The sequence below is a fragment of the Schistocerca piceifrons genome, chromosome 2 (assembly GCF_021461385.2).
Source record: "Schistocerca piceifrons isolate TAMUIC-IGC-003096 chromosome 2, iqSchPice1.1, whole genome shotgun sequence".
Lineage (NCBI taxonomy): Eukaryota > Metazoa > Arthropoda > Insecta > Orthoptera > Acrididae > Schistocerca > Schistocerca piceifrons.
Window position 1 is genome coordinate 114,588,601 of NC_060139.1, and position 14,314 is coordinate 114,602,914.

Here is a 14,314-nt window from a genome sequence, read left to right on the forward strand (position 1 = left end):
CACCTGCGTGTGCCTTCCATCCAGGGCTTCAGTTCCGCCAGCCGTTTCATTTCCACCGGCGTTCCAACCTCTACTAGTATAGGCAATCATTCATTACGCCGTTTTTATAACAAAGACACTCCATCACCTTTCATGCAATAAGCGTTAACAATTATTTACAACACGTACGTGACAATGTCGGTCTCCTTTATATATTCATATATATGATCTTTGTAGATCATGGCAAAGTATGTGGATGAGTACTTGTAAGGTGCGAAATTATAGCCACCTTACAAGTTTCTGTCACTAAGATCATTGAGCAACCGAGTTGACGTCTTTTCTTTATTCAGTCACGAACCTAAACACGTTTATTATTTCGTTACTTATGAGGCAATACTGACCCTACGACTTATCTTATAAAATAGATTAAGGAAAGGCAAACCTACGTTTCTAGCATTTGTCGACTTAGAGAAAGGTTTTGACAATATTGAGTGGAATCCTCTCTTTCAAATTCTGAAGGTGGGAGGGGTAAAATGCAGGGAGCGAAAGGCTATTTACAATTTGTACAGAAACCAGAAGGCAGTTATAAGAATCGAGGCGCATGAAAGGGAAGCAGTGGTTGGGAAGGGAATGAGACAAGGTTGTAGCCTATACCCGATGTTATTCAATCTGTATATTCAGCAAGCAGTAAAGGAAACGAAAGGAAAATTCGGAGTAGGAATTAAAATCCATGGCGAAGAAATAAAAACTTTGAGGTTCGCCGGTGACATTGTAATTCTGTTAGGGACAGCAATGAACCTGGAAGAGCAGCTGAACGGAATGGACAGTGTCTTGAGGATGTAAGATGAACATCAACAGAAGCAAAACGAGGATAATGGAATGGAATCGAATGAAGTCGGGTGACGCTGAGGGAATTAGATTAGGAAATGAGACACTTAAAGTAGTACAGGAGTTTAGCAATTTGGGGAGCAAAATAACTGATGATGGTCGAAGTAGAGAGGATATAAAACGTAGACTGGCAATGGCAAGGAAAGCGTTTCTGAAGAAGAGAAATTTGTTAAGATCGAGTATCGATTTAAGCGTCAGGAAGTCGTTTCTGAAAGTATTTGTATGGAGTGTAGCCATGTATGGTAGTGAAACATGGACGATATATAGTTTAGACAAGAAGAGAATAGAAGCTTTTGAAATGTGGTGCTACAGAAGAATGCTGAAGATTAGATAGGTAGATCACATAACTAATGAGGAGGTACTGAATAGAATTGGAGAGAAGAGAAATTTGTGGCACAACTTGACTAGAAGAAGGGATCGGTTGGTAGGGCATATTGTGAGGCATCAAGGGATCACCAATTTAGTATTGGAGGGCAGTGTGGAGGGTAAGACTAAGAGATGAATGCACTAAAGAGATTCAGAAGGATGTAGGTTGCAGTAGGTACTGGGAGATGAAGAAGCTTGCACAGGATAGAGTAAGCATGGAGAGAAGCATCAAACCAGTCTCAGGACTGAAGACCACAACAACAACAACAACAACAACGATATACAGCGTATCAGACTATACCTAATCGTGTTTGTAGATCATGGCGAAGTACGTGGATGAGTGCTTGTAAGGTGCGAAATTATAGCCACCTTTCAAAGTTTCTGTCACTAAGATCGTTGAGCAACCGTGTTGACGTCTTTTCTTTATTCAGTCACGAAACTAAACACGTTTCTTATTTCGTTACTAATGAAGCGACTTCACACAAACAGGCATTAACTCCGCCACAACTCGTGCAGCTGTAAAAATTTCAGTTTTGACCGACTACGGTACTCACAAAACTTCGAAACTGAAGTTAACATTGGTGATTTCGCCGTGAATACAATCATATCCGAAACCGTTTGCGCGTGGTTCGTTTCACGCAACGAATAGCGTGTAGTGTAAACTAGCCCTTATCCGCAAGACATTGGTTCGGAGTTTAAGGTCCATTCATTAACTTTATATATGACGGAGAAACTGCTACGATTCCAGGCATTGGAGACGCCGTCCTCTATCAGAGTGGTACGTACTTCCCCTCTCCCCCCAACCACACACCCACACACACACACACGCAGGCACAGTGTCCGGTCGCGCCGTGCGCGCAGGTCGTGCGGCTGCGGCGTCCTCAAGGTCCCGGCAGGCACGGTCGCGCGCCACGATCTCGTGCCGCTGCCCGCAGTAAATTACGTGCTCGCCGCCGCCTGCACCCGCTGCTTGCCACGACGTCGCGCCGAACCCCGCCGCTGTTCTCCGTGTGTGCTGTGTGTATGCTGTGTGTGTGTGGGGCTTGGCTGCCCTTGGCCACCGGCGCGCCAGCTCGTGCCAAAGTGCCGCCACGACCTTGCGTTTGCGGCTGCCGCCGTATCGATTTCATTACGTAACGTTTCCGCTTTATTTGCATTCGTATTGCCTTTTGTTTCAACCTCCGCACGAGCCAGTGGCCATTTTGAGTGTTATTAGAGTGCTACAAGTGACGGCACGAGGGGAGTTCAATAAATAATGCAACACATTTTTTTGTCTACTAATTTCGGTTGAAAAAATGCGGCGTTTGTTGTGGGACATCGTGGAATATTTCCGCTTGAACCCCTATAGTTTCATGAAGTTCCGGTAGGTGGCGGTGATATATGTAACCTCCAAAACATCGTCTGTAAAGGAGGGGCGTTCCAAGCAGAGATCTGTCATTGACTTTCTTTTGGCGGATAACCAAATGGTTCCAATGGCTCTGAGGACTATGGGACTTAACATCTGAGGTCATCAGTCCCCTAGAACTTAGAACTACTTAAACCTAACTAAGGACATCATACACATCCATGCCCGGGGCAGGATTCGAACCTGCGACCGTAGCGGTCGCGCGGTTCTAGACTGTAGCACCTAGAACCGCTCGGCCACTCCAGCCGGCGGATAACCAAAGCATCGCAAATACTCAAGGCTCTTACAGAATGTCTAAGGAGACCTGACAGTAGACAAAAAGCATGTGAGGTTTCTGTCATCATCGAAAGAAGGTGGTGCAAACTTGTCCAATCACACACATGCCGGCTGGCATAGCTGTGACTCCTGAAATTCTGGAACGTGCGGACACTCTCGTTCGAGGTGATCGATGGATCACAATCAAACACTCCGCTGCACAACTGGACGTCACTGTTGGTAGTTCTGTCACACACTTCCACCACTTGAGGTCTTGAATGGTGTATGCTCCCTGCAGTCCTCGCGGCATCAGAAAAATAGTTCAAATGGCTCTGAGCACTATGGGACTTAACATCTGAGGTCATCAGTCCTCTAGAACTTAGAACTACTTAAACCTGACTAACCTAAGGACATCAAACACATCCATGCCCGAGGCAGGATTCGAACCTGCGATCGTAGCAGTCGCGCCTAGAACCGCTCGGCCACCGCGAGGCGTAACAGAAGCCCGTAAAGAGAAACTAAGGACCATCTGTGCAGTACTGCTTGCGCATTACGAGGCCGATCGTTACAATCTTACGTCGAACATTGTCATAGACGATGAAACTTCGAATCGGAGACAAAACGGCGTTCCATGGAGGAGCGCCATACCACCTTTTCTCCGAAGAAGTTCAAAGCCGTACGCTCAGCCGATAAAGTCATGCCGACGGTCTTCTGAGAATCTGGAGGGATTATTCTGTTTGATGCCCTACCTCGTGATGCAGCGATCAACTTTCAAGTGTACCGGCCTTTCTCCATGACAACACAAGGCTTTACATAAGTCTGACCGCCCGAGAGCAGCTCACAAAACTTCATTGGACTGTTCTTCCTCAGCCACCCTACAGCCCGGATCTTGCACCTTCCAACTTTCATCTGTTTGGCCCAATGAAGGACGCACTCCGCACGAAGCAGTACGTCGGTTGATGGGGAGGTTATTGAAGCAGAAAGACGTTAGCTGTGTCCGTGTAGTACCATGCGGGTATCCAGGCCCTCCCAGTAAGGTGGCGTAGGGCCGTCGTATAGAACGGACATTATGTTCAAAAATAGTGTTTTGCAGCCAGAAGATGATGATGATGACCTTTGGTTTGTGGGGCGCCCAACTGTGCGGTTATCAGCGCCAGTACAAATTCCCAATCTCTGCTCAGTCCAATCTCGCCACTTTCATCAATGATGATGAAATGATGAGGACAACACAAACAACCAGTCATCTCAAGGCAGAAGAAAATCCCTGACCCCGCCGGGAATCGAACCCGGGACCCCGTGCTCGGGAAGCGAGAACGCGACCGCGAGACCACGGTAGCCAGGAGAGTGGAGGATAATATGGTGTATTGGAATTTTTAATAAAACCAACCCGTTTTCAGAAAATGTGGTGCGTTACTTAATTCCTACAGCGGACCGTTTCATGATCCAGCGCAACGAGACAATATGCGTCTAAACTCTATACCTACGCAGCATAATAGTTTCAGCTACTAGAAATGCAAAAATACGAAAAAAACCTACTTTACGTAATATCGAATAAATCGTTGCTTGACGAGACACAGTCATAAGCGATCACTCTTTCGATAAAAGTTATGTTTCAATACCGCCAAGATCTACGTTAAACAGTTGTTTAGTATTGGTTTCATCTTGCGAGCATCTTCGGGTATCATAGCTTAGTTCTGAGATACTTGAAGAAGATCAGACAATCGAAACCAGTGGTATACAAAGATTTATTTTATGGTTAGCTCTTGGAAGTGTTGAGATACGACATTTTTCAAATCCTTACGAACTGCGTGGAACCACCAGCACAGAGCAGTCATTCCGCGAAGGACGAGTTTATAATTTACTCGGAAATTACAATATTTTCAGGGTCAAATGGCTCTTCTCTTTGTCCGCTCTCACAGAATGAAGAAACAAAGAGCTTGCTGTTCGCAACAACGTGTGCTGGCGAAGGAGGTGGGTCAGACAGGCGAGGGGGGTGGGGGGGGGGGGGGATGGTGGTTGGGAGAAGATAGACAAGAGACCCAGAAAAGAAAGAGGAAATTAGTATTTAACCTTCAGAACAGAATTTCTTGATGCAGTGGTGTAAAGAATTTGATAAATAATAAAAGTAACTCCTAACATAAACAAAAACATATCTACGTGGAGGTATGTACTGTCCACGCAACTAATTTAAGGCAATTTGTTTATTGCCATATGCGTTCCACTTTCACATTTACAAACGACAGACAAACCAGATAAACATCATGGAACAGGTATATACCAGCCAGAGTGCCAAGAATGTAGATCAGTATATCTGTGGATGGCAAGCAGGAACTTCAAAACTAGATATAAAGAACATATAAGAAGTTGGAAATATGAAAATAGTCATTCTACTTTCGCCGAACATCTGATAGAACACGGACATGAAGCATCCGACATGGAATGTGACGTGACAGTTGTCAGAGTGAATAATCACAACAAAAAGCTCCTGACATTGCAAGAAAACTTTCACGTACAAAGAGCCATTGCAATGTAAAAGAAGGTACTCAACGAACAAATCCATAAAGGCAATAACTGTCTGATCATGCCAGCCACTAAAATAAGAACGAACCGAAATGTAACCAGGGTAAATAATTAATGAATCTCCTTCCCCCCCCCCTTCTCTCTCTCTCACTCTCTCTCTCTCTCTCTCTCTCTCTCTCTCCCTCCACACACACACACACACACACACACACACACACACGCACGCACACACACATAATCACACACGCGTGCGTATATTATATATATACACACATATGTGGATCAAACAATGGAAAGTGCAAGTGATACATGCGATGTGACAAATGTGGGTGAAAGAACGCCAGAAATAGGCCAGCTGGAGTGTGGGAACTATAACGAATACATCTCCAGGACCGCACATATGAGTTAACAGCGCTGGAAACCGTAAGTAACACGAAATGTGTGTGAATTCCTAAGGGACCAAACTGCAAAGGTCATCGGTCCCTAGACTTACACACTAATTAAACTAACTTAAAATGACTTATGCTAACAATAATACACAACACACACACCCATGCCCGAGGGAGGACTCGAACCTCCGACGGAAGGCGCCTAAGTAACACCGAACGATATATTCAAATTACGAACTTTGTGCTACAAGACTTGATTTTAACCTAAAAAACAAGAGAAAAACACGACAAAATTTAATATAGCATCATGTGATATCTACTATATAATACGTTTATTGTATGTATAAAAGGAAACATGTATTACAGCCCATTGATGATGCTTCCCAAATAATAGAGCCGGCCGGAGTGGCCGAGCGGTTAAAGGCGCTACAGTCTCTAACCGCACGACCGCTACGGTCGCAGGTTCGAATCCTGCCTCGGGCATGGATGTGTGTGATGTCCTTAGGTTAGTTAGGTTTAAGTAGTTCTAAGTTCTAGGGGACTTTTGACCACAGCAGTTGAGTCCCATAGTGCTCAGAGCCATTTGAACCAAATAATAGAAGCGGAAAGCGTATGACAATAAACAAACTGCCTTCAGTTAGTTGCATAGACGGCACTTACCTCCACGAATTTAAAGCAACTAAGGGAAAGACGGTAAACAGAAAAAATTACGATAAAACATATCTGCTTGACAACTCCTACTCCACAGTAGAATTTTCGAATGTGTAATAATTTGTTGTGTGTTTTTATTTGTTTGTGGTCCCGCAATTATGTGTTTAAGTGAGGGAGAGAAGCTCAACATAGTAAAGTACAAATCATTGTTGATATGAAAAAAGATCTTCCTAAATCATGGAAACGATCATCGTGCTGAGGTACTTTTTGCTAATAAAGTGTACTCTCATTGTGAAATGATTTTTTCCACATAAAGGCGGAGTTCACAATTATAAACGACGGCACATATAACAAAGTAAGTAAGTGTTATGTTCATTGTGAACGCATCCACAAGTGTCCCACTATAGCTCTCCAGCACTAGCCTAGAATATGTTCACTCTTATCTCTAGCCCAGCTGTCGGTCAAGAAATATTATGGAGTACTGATATTGAATGAGAAGTCGAAAGTGGTTTAGTCAATAAATAAAAATTGTTTGAGGGTGGACTGATGTAACCTTCATGGTCCAACTTTTGGATTTGCTTTACATCTACATCTACATTGATACTCCGCAAGCCACCCAACGGTGTGTGGCGGAGGGCACTTTACGTGCCACTGTCATTACCTCCCTTTCCTGTTCCAGTCGCGTATGGTTCGCGGGAAGAACAACTGTCTGAAAGCCTCCGTGTGCGCTCTAATCTCTCTAATTTTACATTCGTGATCTCCTCGGGAGGTATAAGTAGGGGGAAGCAATATATTCGATACCTCATCCAGAAACGCACCCTCTCGAAACCTGGCGAGCAAGCTACACCGCGATGCAGAGCGCCTCTCTTGCAGAGTCTGCCACTTGAGTTTATTAAACATCTCCGTAACGCTATCACGGTTACCAAATAACCCTGTGACGAAACGCGCCGCTCTTCTTTGGATCTTCTCTATCTCCTCCGTCAGACCGATCTGGTACGGATCCCACACTGATGAGCAATACTCAAGTATAGGTCGCACGAGTGTTTTGTAAGCCACCTCCTTTGTTGATGGACTACATTTTCTAAGCACTCTCCCAATGAATCTCAACCTGGTACCCGCCTTACCAACAATTAATTTTATATGATCATTCCACTTCAAATCGTTCCGCACGCATACTCCCAGATATTTTACAGAAGTAACTGCTACCAGTGTTTGTTCCGCTATCATATAATCATACAATAAAGGATCCTTCTTTCTATGTATTCGCAATACATTACATTTGTCTATGTTAAGGGTCAGTTGCCACTCCCTGCACCAAGTGCCTATCCGCTGCAGATCTTCCTGCATTTCGCCTAAGTGAGAGCTATTCCCGTAACGAGGTAGTAGTCATGTCTCCTGGAGGGAGACGAATTTTCTCCGGCGGGTCTCAGGCATAGGTATCACTGCAACTGACACTGATGTTTGCCTTACGATTTTTTTTTTTGTAAGTACCTGGTAGTGGCACAAGTTGACAAGTCGATCTAGAAAGCTTTACTCGCAAAAAAAGTCGAGATTGTACTGCTGCAGAGGAGATTGGCAGTTTCATTTCTTCACGTCTCTAATGGCCTCGTCGATATCGAAAGAAGTGACCACGAGATAGAAACGCAACTGAAATTGCTCAACAGGCGAAATGCCGCTGCACTTGATGGGATACCAATACGATTCTATACAGAGCACGCGACAGACATTGCTTGTAGGTCATTGGAGCAGCAAAATGTTCGAAAGAACACTTGTCATATCCGTTTTCAAGAAGGATTGTCGAACAAACGCACAAAACTATAGGCCTACAACTCTGGCGTCGGTCTGTTGTAGAATTTCGAAACTTGTATTATGCTTGCGTGTTGACAGTACTGCAGACTGTAAACCTACAGTGCGGGACTCAGGGTTTCCTAAAACAAGGGTCGTGTTTGTCTGTTCGTCTACGACACCCAGAGAGCAATAGATCCGCCGCTCTGACTGACTTTCGGAAGGCATTCGATACTGTTCCGCACATTCTTCTAATGAGTAAAATGAGAGCCTGTGGAGTGTTGTAGAACAAATGCTTATCACAATATATAAAAATGACCTAGCGCGTAACATCAGATTTGCATATCTCAGCATCTTCTTCCTGTCGGTTAAATTTCGCGTCTGTAGCACGTCATCTTCGTGGTATAGCAATTATAATGGCCAGTAGTGTATTTTAAATTTCTTTTCTCTGAAAAAAAAAAGAGACGCATGTCTCACTAGCAGGCGGTCCTCATGTATTTTCTTATTTCTGTAACCACGGGACGTAAGACCTGCAAAGTCCGTCCTGAAGACGGCAGGCATCGCGGCTGCTGCACAGGCACAGCCGGGGTGGCGCCTGTGCTGGGCTGGTCGAGCCGCTTTGTTCTGCCGCGGGGGGGCAGGGCAGGGCAGCGCCTCCGATTTATGACATCCGGCCGCCGCACACTTCCTGGTCCACCGCAGGCTGGGTCCGCCCCCCACTGCCAGATACTCCCAGCGACCTCCACTGCTCCTGCCACAAGGTTACACTGCAGACGATCTTCAGCGTTCTGTCGTCCCTAAGTTCCTAAGAGATAGAAAAAGTATATGAGGATATTGAATGGGAACTCGGTATCAATCTGGCCTGCTGTAACGGCTCAGACATGAATGGTATCTGGCCCGCCGTATTTTTTTTTTTTTAATTGCAGTCGAACCTTGTTTTATCGGGCACTCGTTTCCTTATACCAGAAATTTTTTCCACGCAAGTAATTCATTCACAATTTTCGTAATTTTCGTTTCGCGCTTTTGAGCCACCAAGTTATATATGATGCGAATTTTCGTTCGCATTCTTCCCCATGTCCGGTTGAATCGTTCGCGACATTCGTCATCTTGCAGCTGTGCAACGTTTAGTTTCCATGTTCCTTTTGGTCGATAGGTTTCCATATCTAATGTACAGATAACATGGTGTAAGATCCGTGAAACTAGTGGGTCATACTTCAGTTTGTAAGGTTCATTTCTGGAAGTTGTAAGCAACGTAAATTCTATCTAGCCGACTCGCGGATGCGTTAGTGTTAAATAGAAAACCAGGCACATTTCCATTCTTAAGTTCCAACATGTCAGCTGAATTCGTCTCTTTCATTTATTTGATTACATAGGCTAACTGTGGTGACGCGTTTTTGGGCGGGTTTGGTCTGTCCCATGTACGACACAGTTAAAATCTCCTGCTAAAATTAAATTTTCTTTGCGCACTACTCAGAGGGGAATGATCTCTTTTTATAAAACTCAGCTCTGTTGCGCCTTTTGCTGCTTTTTGATGGCGCATAAATGTTAATAACCCTGGTGTTGTGGATTGTGACAGCAGTACCCCAGCAGTTCGAGAGTGTTTCCATTTGTTTGACAACAATACCCTCTTTAGTGAGTAGCGCGCTCCCCAGTTCCCTTCCTGTCCGAGAGTTTACTGTAGCATTACATCCACAGATGACATCTGATTTGATATTTGTCATTTCCTGCATTAAAAGAATGTCAATGTCTGCAACAAATAAGAAGTCTTTCAAACTATGTGTTATTTGTTTATTTACAATACACCTCATTACACACTGTTCGTAATACTACATGTACCCATTTTGTTTGTTTGTGTGCGTGTGTGTGTGTGTGTGTGTGTGTGTGTGTGTGTGTGTGTGTGTGTGTGCGTGTGTGTTTGAATGACGAAGTGATTCGTCGTGCATCACAAGTGCTATTCACAATTCCTTCTCAGAAAAGAAAGCTAACTATCCACAGTAAGAGTAGGCACTAGTTAGAAAAGATACTTCCCCCTACATAACTCCTCTCCATTGCGGCACTTGGTCAACATGCAGACTGCAACCTCATTTAAAATCAATAGACTGAAAGACACTTTAATAATAACTGTTGTTGTTTTATAACTAGGAACCCACTTCTGTTCCTTCATTATTGCTTCATGTAACAGTGATATGCTGTTATACTCCCAAATGAGCAGCAGTAAGACATAAAACAAACAGCGAACCAGATGAGAAAAAAATTTACGGTCCGTGCAGGAAAAGGCCCAGATTCCGAGCTAGCAGCACAACCCACTAATGAGGCAGCTGTCTACGAGATAATTAGTAATCGAATAAGTGTTCGCCGGGGATCAGTTTTTGGCGGGAATCTGATGGAACTGCGCCGTTTAATGCTCCGAGTTGGTCATTACTGCGCGGTAACACTCGAACACGGCAACAGACTGATACAATGAAAGTTTATTTTATTATTGTTTAATTTAAGTATAATCAAACGTGATTTAGCTCATATAATATCGGTTTATTTTATCATTGTCCGAGTAAACTAAGATTAAACTGTGATAATGCTCATACATGTTTACCTTGGTAACACGAAGACATATCATTTACATGTGTATTAAGTCTGCCGCGCGCTCGGTCGTATTATGAAAATGGAAGGGACCGCTCGAGGACAAAGCATGGAAAGATACGTAACTAGCCCAGTGTTTCATTATTTAAATCTTGAATGCGACAGTTATAGGCCTTCCAGAAACATCAATTGCGATGAATGAAATTAAGAAATGACATTTTTTGGATAGGTATCTTGTTTGCAAATATGGGGCGTCTACTTTCAGAAGGGCAAACAGAAGTGTTTATTGGCCCATTCTCAAATGATTTCGTAGTTGTTTGTGTCCTCGCACAGTGGCTCATGGAGCTAATTCTGTTGAACGCTTTGATCTCTTCTCGCTGTACACATTTTCAGCCAGCAATGTTTCCATTTGTCTTTGTTTTCAAGCAATGTGCTCGTCACTAACGTCAAAATAATGCTGTCGTACAGACGATCAACTTTCGGCAGTCACTCCCCAGCAACTATAACGCAAAATTTTACGGTAGCACAGCTCCAATGAAGCAGTTTGGTCAAAGAAGTTTGTCAAAATCTTTGTCAAAGATCCCGTAAAAAAGTGTGATATGTTTGTGGCGAATCTCCAACGCCCAGTTGTTTTGAATTGGCTTTCGCAACTTCCCCAGCTAAATAGCGTAATGGACGCCCTGGGCTCGCAAAGGATCTAGGTAGCTTGACTGTAGAGACATCTCTCGGATTGCTCGGTAGTCGAGCGTCCCTATTTCTGTAAGCCCTAGACGGCTGTCGCCCCGGTGCCTCACTTCCGCAGTCAACGCCGCCCACGTGGGCCGAGGTATTTCGGGCTCGCCCGCCTGAGACGTACTGTGTTTACCGCGTGTGGCCGCCGCACGCGGCAATGCGTCTGTGAAAGACCGCCGTCTATGGACGTGAAAGTGATGGCGAGAGCGAATTACACTGCTGGCCAACAAAAAGGCAACACCGTGAAGGAAACATACAAATCAGATGAACTTTGCAGCATGGGTTTGCAGCGACGAGAGATGCACGTGATTAGCATTTCAGTGCAGACGCACAATAACGGCACCAGTAGCGCTGTATAAAAGGGGAACAGACGGCCATGTGGGCGTACTGGAATTGTGCTTTCGTGCGGTTGTTTTGCAGAAGCAGCTTCAGTATGCCTCGTAGAAGACAGCGAGCTTCCTTCGAGCACGTTTCGGGGTCCGACCGAAGAAGAATAGATGCATATACACTACTGACCATTAACATTGCTACACCAAGAAGAAATGCACATGATAAACGGGTATTCATTGGACAAATATATTATACTACAACTGACATGTGATTACATTTTCACGCAATTTGGGTGCATAGATCCTGAGAAATCAGTACCCAGGACAACCACCTCTGGCCGTAATAACGGCTTTGATACGCCTGGGCATTGAGCCAAGCAGAGCTTGGATGGCGTGTACAGGTACAGCTGCCCATGCGGCTTCAACACGATACCACAGTTCATCAAGAGTGGTGACTGGCGTATTGTGACGAGCCAGTTGCTCGGCCACCATTCACCAGACCTTTTCAATTGGTGAGAGATCTGGAGAATGTGCTGGCCAGGGCAGCAGTCAAACATTTTCTGTATCCAGAAAGGCCCGTACAGGACCTGCAACATGCGGCCGTGCATTATCCTGCTGAAATGTAGGGTTTCGCATGGATCGAATGAAGGTTGGAGCCACGTGTCGTAACACATCTGGAATGTAACGTCCACTGTTCGAAGTGCCGTCAATGCGAACTAGAGGTGACCGAAACGTGTAACCAATGGCACCCCATACCATCACGCCGGGGGATATGCCAATATGGCGATGACGAATACACGCTTCCAATGTGCGTTCACAGCGATGTCGCCAGACACGGATGCGACCATCATGATGCTGTAAACAGAACCTGGATTCATCCGAAAAAATGACGCTTTGCCATTCGTGCACCCAGGTTCGTCGTTGAGTACACCTGCGCAGGCGCTGATGTCTGTGATGCAGCGTCAAGGGTAACCGCAGCCATGGTCTCCGAGCTGATAGTCCATGCTGCTGCAAACGTCGTCGAACTGTTCGTGCAGATGGTTGTTGTCTTGCAAACGTCCCCATCTGTTGACTCAGGAATCGAGACGTGACTGCACGATCCGTTAGAGCGACGCGGATAAGATGGCTGTCATCTCGACTGCTAGTGATACGAGTCCGTAGGGATCCAGCACGGCGTTCCGTATTACCCTCCTGAACCCACCGATTCCATATTCTGCTAACAGTCATTGGATCTCGACCAACGCGAGCAGCAATGTCGCGATGCGGTAAACCTCAATCGCGATAGGCTACAATCCGACCTTTATCAAAGTCGGAAGCGTGATGGTACGCATTGCTCCTCCTTACACGAGGCATCACAACAACGTTTCACCAGGCAACGCCGGTCAACTGCTGTTTGTGTATGAGAAATCGTTTGGAAACTTTCCTCATGTCAGCACGTTGTAGGTGTCGCCACTGGCGCCAACCTTGTGTGAATGTTCTGAAAAGCTAATCATTTGCATATCACAGCATCTTCTTCCTGTCACCGAGCGAGGTGGCGCAGTGGTTAGCGCACTGGACTCGCATTCGGGAGGACGACGGTTCAATCCCGTCTCCGGCCATCCTGATTTAGGTTTTCCGTGATTTCCCTAAATCGTTTCAGGCAAATGCCGAGATGGTTCCTTTGAAAGGGCACGGCCGATTTCCTTCTCAATCCTTCCCTAACCCGAGCTTGCGCTCCGTCCCTAATGACCTCGTTGCCGACGGGACGTTAAACACTAACCACCACCACCACCTCTTCCTGTCGGTTAAATTTCGCGTCTGTAGCACGTCATCTTCGTGGTGTACCAATTTTCATGGCCAGTAGTGTGTGAATTGCGGATTATCCTTCAGAAACATCGGTGAGCGTGTGTGGTGGAACCGAGAAACTGTGATGCTGATCTGTAATCGCTTGACGCAGGAGGGAACGACGGAGCGACGGAACCGATTGCGCCCACCTCGTTGCGTCACTACACGTGATGGCGGACATATATAGTGCTCGTGGCAGTGACGGATCGCTCTGCTGTATCACTAACCGTGTAACAACAAATACGGTTGCATAACAAGCAATGTCCGGGCCTATTCGACGTTGTTTTCAGAAAAGCGGACTGTCCACAAAAGCGTCCATTGCTGCGCTTACCACCAAGTCAACGCCACAGGTGTTTTGCCGGCAATGATGTGATTAACGACGGACGTGGACAACCGAATGGAAGGACGTTGCTTTTGTTGACGAATTCTGATTCCGCCTGCGCCATCACGCTGGTCGGTTTAGAGTCTGGAGACACCGTGGTGAGAGATTGTTGAACTGTTGCCTTATGCATTGCTATACTGGCCCGGCACCCTGTGTTATGGTTTCGGATGGTTGCGCGCCCGTAGTGTGCATTATCGGTACTCTAGCCTGCCAGCGTTAAATCTCTGAAGTG

The 14,314-nt window shown here is 45.5% G+C and overlaps 1 non-coding gene across 1 annotated transcript; it reads left to right on the forward strand.

The window, feature by feature from the left end:
• The first annotated feature begins 13,401 nt into the window (after nucleotides 1–13,401).
• Trnaa-cgc lies at nucleotides 13,402–13,474 on the forward strand. Its single transcript has one exon. It is a non-coding gene; the product is annotated as a tRNA-Ala (tRNA).
• Nucleotides 13,475–14,314: the final 840 nt, after the last annotated feature.